This window comes from Ips typographus, linkage group LG6 (assembly GCF_016097725.1).
Source record: "Ips typographus isolate SLU linkage group LG6, UJ_Ityp_2.0, whole genome shotgun sequence".
Lineage (NCBI taxonomy): Eukaryota > Metazoa > Arthropoda > Insecta > Coleoptera > Curculionidae > Ips > Ips typographus.
Window position 1 is genome coordinate 8,360,431 of NC_138427.1, and position 8,814 is coordinate 8,369,244.

The following is an 8,814-nucleotide window of genomic DNA, read 5'->3' on the forward strand; positions in this document are numbered from 1 at the left end:
ATCTCATCTTTTATTGCTTTGAAAGGTTTTATAGTTGAATCATCCCCCTTGTTCAGTATCGGTTTTGCACCTCCCGACTAATTAACCGAAGTGGCCTATATAAACAAAATTATAGTGGGGGAGAATAGATCGCAAACATCCCCCTTCACGGTTGCTGGTTTAGTGTGGAAACGTGAACAATTAGGTCATTCAATATTCGTTGATTATTTCACCGATTTTTTATTTTATAAAATGGCAAATCCTTCTAGAATTAGGATCATCCTTTAATGAAGGTCTTATCAATAAACTATCCGTTTCCAAATTAACAGTTATTTTCGTTGAATAACCTCGCGGTTTCTGTCGCCAATCGTAATGCAACTTATTTTTGCTGGTGTTTTAGTAAAGCATTTTCAGCCAGCTGAGATCTATTTTCATAGCGCAATTTTGGAAAGTTTTTTTTGGAATTCTATTGTTGCTAATCGTATAGATATTTGTTTACAACTACTTTAAGCCAGATGTTCGAGGGTTTTGTCTTATTCACGAGTGGTTTAATCGTCGATTAGTAATAATGCTCTTAATAGTAACATGTTTGGCGGCAAAATGAGAATTTTTAATAATTACTGTTTATAACCCGTAGAAATAATACAATGTTGTAATGATGGAAGATAAATTGTTCAAGTTATCCCGCCTGTGGGTTTTTTGTACGAGACTAATTCATCTACTTAATAGAGCGCGTGTAAAGGTTTTCGTGTTTCGGGCGAAATAGAGCCAATGCTTAATGATAGCTTTTCTGTTATTTTGACAAAAGGAATAGATTTCCCAATTTAAGGTCGAAATTGAATTTTGCCGTCAGTTGGTTAGTATCTTAAAAGATTAAAAAGTCTGGTCTACTGTATAAAAAATTCTTTGTTATTAACGTAAACGATCAGCGTTTTCCAATATAAAATTAATCAAAAAAATTGTTATACAAACTTTTTTTTTGGTCTTTATTTTGGAAGCTAGAAAATAAAAGGGCACAGAAAACCCCATTTTTTTATACTGAGGACCAACTCAAAATCCTTAAATTCTTAACTTATTCTATTCTGGATCTGGTTTATTAAACCAGATCTTTCTGTTTCATGCTTAATACATTTAGAAAAACTTTTTGGAAAACTATTTCTTCGATTATAAACAGAATTGTATAATTTTATTGGACGTTGGGTAGGTAATAAATGTCCGGGAGACGAGTGCCATAACCCATCGGTCAATGCTAAACCGACCGTGGACGGGAAAGCTCTAAAAATAAACCAACTTTGAGAGCGCTATTATTAATGCACATTGTTGTACAACGGCCAGCAATACGAATTAAAATCTAAAACTGTTTTATGTTTCAAAAAACCCAGACAAATCCCACCAGTGACCATGTTTTTCCTGATTCAACAGGATATAACTGGGGCTTCACCCATCCAGATCTTATATAAATTGGACGAATTAAACGCCAGTTGCGTGACATAAATCGTTCGAATGAGACAGAATCCATTTGCATTCCTAGATTAGTTTCTAAGTTTTTAGTAATTGCGTTTCCTGGGAGCTGCTTAACCTAAACGATCTATTTAGTTAGAGAGAAACTCGTGCCTATTCACACCAAATTCAGTTCAAATGTCCTCATGTAATGCGTTAAAACTAAAATTTCAGAACTATCCATTTTTGTTCTGAACTTCACTGAAGTGCCCTTTTTGCACCGACATGAAACTACGAGTATAACAATATCGGTTCTGAAACGGACTTTTTTACAGGCCGATAAGCACGGTCCGACAACCTAGAAAGCCGTTATATCGATTTTCCAAGGGCTAAATCTAGAAATTGTTACGAATGAACCATATGACACCGAGTTTACGTAAATACGATAATTGTTATTCGATAAGTTGTGACGCAACAACGGGGATTAGCTGCCATCGATGGATTTTTTCCATTAAAAATATAAACGCAACTGCATGGAAATCGGATAGGATGACGATCAACCTGTGGCGCAATTTGTTGTGTTGGATTTTAATTAACACCTGCTCACAAAGCTTAAAAAGTACTAAATAATACGTCATAATTCTCAGGTTTTACAAAATTTCTCATCATACTACAGTTAAGTAGAGCATTATAAATTACTTAGGATTGTCTAATATTCTAATATTGTATTGCCATTCGGTATTGTGTTTTTAAAATATTAGATAAGGTTTGCCTAATTAAAATCAGAAAATATTTATTCTGTTATTTTGAAGATAAGTTAGGATGAGACTGAATACATTTATAAAATGTTACTCAAAATGACCTAGGTAAGAGTATTCTAGTTTTAATTTGGAGGTTGGTTTCCAAGTAAAATTATCCCAAAAAATCCATAGAAATCATCTGAAATGCAGTACTACCTTACTAGAATAAAGACCTCTTGAGAGTTTACAATAATTACTATAATAGGTCAATGTTTCTATTTACCACCACTATTGTTTCTCACTACAAAATAAGCGAAGTAGAAGACAATAAATTATTTCATCATCTTCATTTGTCTAAAGTAAATTTCAAAATGTACTGTTAACTTAAAAGTATCATTAGATATTCGATAAAGGAATTATTTAATGGATCACAATACTTACGTTATCACTATAATTAGTAAAATTCTATCAGAATGCTAATGACCGTGTCTGAGATCAATTTATTTATCTTAAAATTTTGTATTGGTATGTTATCAAATAATAGACAGATAAAATAGTGTTCTTCAAAACTGTAGTACTTATCAGGACCTTAAACTAAAATAACCAAAAATGTTGAGCCAGCATAGATCATAAACTAAAATAGTAATAAAAAAGATATTGTCATCACAATTAATTCAAATTTTAAATTTATAGGAAAGATATTTTTTATTTATTCGTTGTTTCTACTGTTTCTTTTCAAAGCTTATTTTTCTGATTGTTTTGCTGCCAAAGACATGCTGAACATTGAATGACTTTGAATTTATTTCTCTTACATATCAGATAATAACTTATTTTTAGAGTTTTAACAGCAAAAGGTAATATTGTTTTTTGTTAAAAACATTTTGGAATCAATGTTCAACATTTCTAAACGGAACTTACTAAATTCTAAATAGGAGCATCTAAATTTGCGTCTGAAGTTTCTTATCAGTATAACCTATTGAGAAATTTTAAAAGCAACATTCTTTAAATATCTAAAAAAGTATTCACCCAATCAGGTGTGTATAGATGAATGACTAAGGACATTTATTACCTTATCGATTCTATTCTTTGCATAACGTGTGCGTACCCCACGTTTCGTTTATAATTAGTTCATAATTTGCATGTTTGGTTGATGATTCTAATTTCTAAGGTTGAATGAGCTCACAAACCGAAAATAAGTTTGTAGGCTGTACTGAAGCAATTATTGAAAATAATATTTTTATAAACATACCTACTATTTTGAGATTGCTCATACAAATTTGAGATAATTCTATTCAATACGATGACATACCATCTCTCAGTTAGTGGTCGGCGGATATGACATTCTTAAAGATAAATTGATAGCTTTTTGTCAATTTTTTTTGATCGATTACCACTGTGATTGCATTAAAAAATTTGATAAGATAAAATTTGATTGATTACAACAAAATTCCTGTTGCAATTGTGAATACAGAAATTACTGTGAATAATTTGCACTAATTTTGTAATATAAATTAACTTTTTAACAAGTACAAAAAAGAAGAATAATATTACAAACTGTTTGTAGACTACTTGGTCTAGTGGGTTTTACAATAAGTAACAGCAATACAAAGAACAGTCTTTTGACTTCCAACACTATTCAGGAAGGAAGAATTATAATTAGTAAACCATTATATTATTACGATTTTAATTAGGTTTGTTTTTAAGGTTGTGCGAAGGTCAGTGTTGAAACAATGTAATTCGTCGAGGTGGAGGAGAAAAAATTGCCTCCAATTATTGTTATTCTTAGTTTAAGTCAGTTTTTTTTCAGTACGTTTTATGGCTAACCATAGAACTTTATAACCGGTCGTCACATGTAACTCGCATGACGAAACCCTAAACACGACCACAAAAAGTATGCATTTTAAAATGGAATAACAATTACAGACCGAAACAGGTTTGCGTTAACATTTACGTAAAGACAGTCGGTGTCAGTAGGTTAGGTCGCTGATACTAGAAGAAAAATCGGTTTACTTTATAAATTTGTTACGCAAAAAATGCGATTAATTTAGTTGATCCGCAAACTGAAAAATACGTAAACGCACAATTAATCTTTTCGACTAGAGATTCGATTGACGCACTTACTTTTCGTAAAAAATGACTACACCAACAATACCTTTTGTCTGCTCTCTGTTTTATATTGTTTGCTAATACATATTACACTCTTGAAATAATGCGAAAAATTGCCTGACATAGGTTTCAGACTTATCCATGTCTAGCTCTTTGTGTAATCAGATTATGGATTTTATATGTAACAATAAGACTGTGAGTTACATAAATTAGAAGTTTCCTAACATGTTTCATCGTAGATATTGATAATGCTTTTGATAACAGGTTGGAATTGATTCTAAAAGTGTTTAGTTCTTTCATAGTTTTGTCATATTGTCATGAAACCTGTATTCATTGGGTTTCCCACCAAGAGAGTTCTTTTACTCTAAAATACACGTAATTCTCAAAATAACCAATTTAAACCAAATTCCTGCTAGTTATTAAATTTTGTTTTGAGTCGTTATTTATGTTGCTAACGGCATGTTAATTAAAATTTAGAATATGAAAGTAACGCTTTATTTACTTTCGCACAATAAACGCTTAAACATTGTTTTATTGACTATGGACGTTATCATTGTGTTTTATCAGATCACGTTATCCAGATTTTTAGCAACGAAAGCAAAATACTAATTTTGGAAATTTATACTACTTATTAACAAACTATTTAAGTGCATTTTTTCTATGTTACTACATTGATGAGATTAGTTACTGTGAAGTGACACTTAGTATGTACAACATATTGGAGATGTATAATAAACATTAACAAAGTAAAAATTATTTTTTGATTTTTGTACTGATAAGCTTATTAGATGTACATAATAACAGACTGACGTCAATTCGGAAAATCGACCGAAATACTATTTCATTGATGAGCTGACGACGTTTGAACAAACTCCTGGAAACCATTAAAAACGACCCAAGAAAACGTTTTATAAACATACCAAAGGAAAATTGCCAGGATTACGTAAGAAACACCTGACTAAAAATAGTTGAGTAGATGAATACAAAGGGGGATACCTTAAAACGCTTAATAGTTAATAAGGTCTGCGACGAGTGCCAGAGTGAGAGGACCAACTCAATATCTCCTTCCTGTCGACCAGATAAAGAACACTCGACAAAGATAAAAGCCCAGAATTCTGAAACTAGGATAGAGCAATGTAAAACTGTTTTCCTATTGATAGGCAACCGGTCGTACATAGGCGTGGAAAACCCATGGAAAAGCTTGTGGCGATATCTAATGCACGCAGATGAAAAGTAGTATATCAGAAAAGTGGTTCAGCTTTCGAATAATAGAGGGAACTGTATGTTCTTAATGTTATAGAAATCTAGATTTTAGGATTTTACTTATCTAATAATCAGTTAATTTTTTTATTTTATTTTGCATATCAATGAATATGGTTGTATGGTCATCATGGTGGAGCCATTACATATGAAAATAATTAAAATCTAATATAAACAATCTAAAAGTGTTACATTTTTGTGTTAAAATTTTTATGTTTATTTAAAAAAAAAAATTGTTTATTACGACAATAAAGAAGAAGTTAAGAGCCAAAAAATGTATTTTATCTTTTGAATATGTGTTGTAAATATACATATCATGCATACCAACTTGACTCTTTTCTGGTTGAAATAAACGAAAAAATAAATTGGAACAAACTTTTAGACGTCAATAAGAAAATAAATAATCAAATGCAACTTTGAAGAAACATGTGCAAATTGAGCTTTAAAAAGAAATCTAAATAGAACATACTGACGTATTTCGTTTTCTTTCAAATTAGAGGAAATAGTTTGGTTGACATTAATACATGGTGAAACTGCAGTACTGAGAAACCAAATTGGAGTAGCACTATTAATGCTGATTTTATTATTTAGGTTTATGGTTTTGGAATAGGATTTTTATTTTATAGGAATCCATCATAAATTATGAATTTGTTGGAAAAATTATTTAATTTGTCATTCTGAACTGTTTTAAAGCCAATGCATGTGCATACAGTGTCGTTTCTACTTTTGGTTGTAATTAAAGCAGACACTATAACCAGTTTACCAAAATTCTCTTTAATTAAATGTGTCACACTGTAGATTATTTTTAATGTTGTGTTCTTTGGACACTAACTAGAGTCCTTGTATCCATTACAGCCACGTTACTGTGTGCCAAATACAACTTTAACTTTACTACAGCAAAATATTATTTATTATCAGCTTCTGGTCGATTAACTATCTGATTTGTTTTAAATTAATAATAAGCAGTAATAATACAAATACTCAATATATTCTGTGTATCTGCTTAATGAGAACAATGCAACTAATACATAATTAAAAAAGAATTCTAATCATTCTCCAGATGGTAAAACAAAGGCTTTCATAAACTGCTAATGTATAATACCTGCACCACAACATCAATAAATTAGACATTGATGAAATAAAACAAAGTTTGGCTTCTCTACTCTAATCAACTTTATTTCATTAATATTCTGTACACAGACAATACATTTAAACTTAATAACGCAGCCAAATGAGGACGATTAAAGTTTCTTTCAAAGAGTGAATTATAACTAGTAATTAAGTGGTATTTTAAAGAGTATGGTGTAATTACGCTTATTTTCTAGGGAGTATTTTTGTCATCAAATGATGTAATTATTACTAAAGTACTGGGATTTTCATATATTTTTATTACCATCTATAGAAATATGTAGTTAGTTTTGATGAGGAAACAGTTTGTCCTTATTGAATTTACCATTTACTGAGTGTTTGGTGATTGTGTTTAATTGCCTAACTGGCTTTTAAGAGGGAAAGTTTTTAGAGGTAAATAAATTACCCTCCCCATCTAAATGAAACGCTAACAATGAAAAATATTCACAATTTTTATGACGTATATCTTTTTAATTTTGCAACTTCTATAAGGACAAGTTTCACACAGTTTTTCAATTAATTTAGCTAAATGTTAAAAGTGTTGCCGGACCACATTCTCAAAGCTTATTAGTCAGAAAGCTATTGATATTGAAAATTAACATTTAAAATGATTTTTGCGAAAATGGTCCGAATAGTGTTTGAAAGTTTCGGCTTCTTAAGCGGAATCATCACTTCGGCGTCTTCTTCCTGGTCCTCCGGCAAAGTTGGCTGCAGCCAACCCCATCAAGTGTTTGGCAGCTTGCGATCCAGAAAATCCTCTTCCCAATCCCAAGTCGATGCCTCGTTTTGAGCTGAAATACATAAAACTTCAATTTTCTGAATTCTTTCACAGCTGCAAATTTGAGCTTCGTATTGCGTCTATAGTCGTCACAACGAATCGATTACTCGCTGCCGCAATATCCTTTACAGTGAAAGCCTATAGAGCTACGACTAGAATAAAAGGGTAATCCGCAATATAAACAAAAAAGTCGCATTGACTGTCTGTTTTACATAAAACGAAGCTGAAAATGTCGGGGTGGCAATTTAGAGAAAACCCTAAAGTAGGTAGCAATTGAACGACCACACCAGACAGTGCCATAAGTGTCATAGATAGGGAGAAAACATCGGGCACTAGATAAAAATAATTGGAAACCATTCCGAACTCTCTGAAGGGTGGAACATGCAAAAAAAACTCACACGAATGTTTTTCGCCTGTTTATTGCATTCTAACAATTAACGATAAACAATTCAAACCATGCAACCATTACATCAATATCTTAAAAATACAACACAGCATGCAAGTTGAGAATTCAAAGTTTCTATATTAAAAAAATATTCAATTTGAGAAATTGTTAATCGAGAAAATTATGCTTTAACTTTGGATTGATATTTAGTGTATTCCGGTTCATTTGGTGGTCCTCTAAGGGCAGCCGCTAAACCCAACAAGTGGTTTATAGCCATGTTTCCAGAATAACCTCGTCCGAAACCGAAATCTACGCCACTGCGTTTGGTGCTAAAATAGAAAGATTAAGAAGTGTTTAAGAGGTTTGAGAGTATCCAAAAACTTTGACTTATTATAGGCAGATGTCTGAATAAGTTGATAACATTAGAAATGTTTAGAGCATAATTTATGGTATGAAGAAATTGCTTGCTTGAATGGAATGAAAAAAGTTATAACTATTTTCAACTTCACTAAGTAATGTAAATGTAAAGTATTATCATATAACATGAAGACTTGGTTTATGCTGTAAACCAAATAACCAAATCTATTAGAAAACAGACTTTTGTAAGACTTTTTGAAACGTGATCGTTTTTCCCCAGATTGGAGTCAAAATCGTGTTAATGCGTGCATTTTACTTGTTGGAAAGTTTTATTTAATTTAGGTAATTTTGGCTAAACCAACTTCAGCTGAATCACAATGATTTCTTTGAAGTTAGGTGCAAAACTTTACTAACTGCACAATTACTGGAGCCTCATAAATAGGCTGAAAAAAATACAATTAGTACACTGCACAATAACTGAATCATCAAAAAATGGTTAGTGTATATTCAGTCAATTCCAGAAAACAACGTTGATTTGATAAATTGAGCTGTTAAATCGACAAGAGAAAAAAAGGAATGATGTATTCAAATGCTATTAAATTGAAACTGCTGTTTTGGAGTTTTAATAATTTTTAATGAAA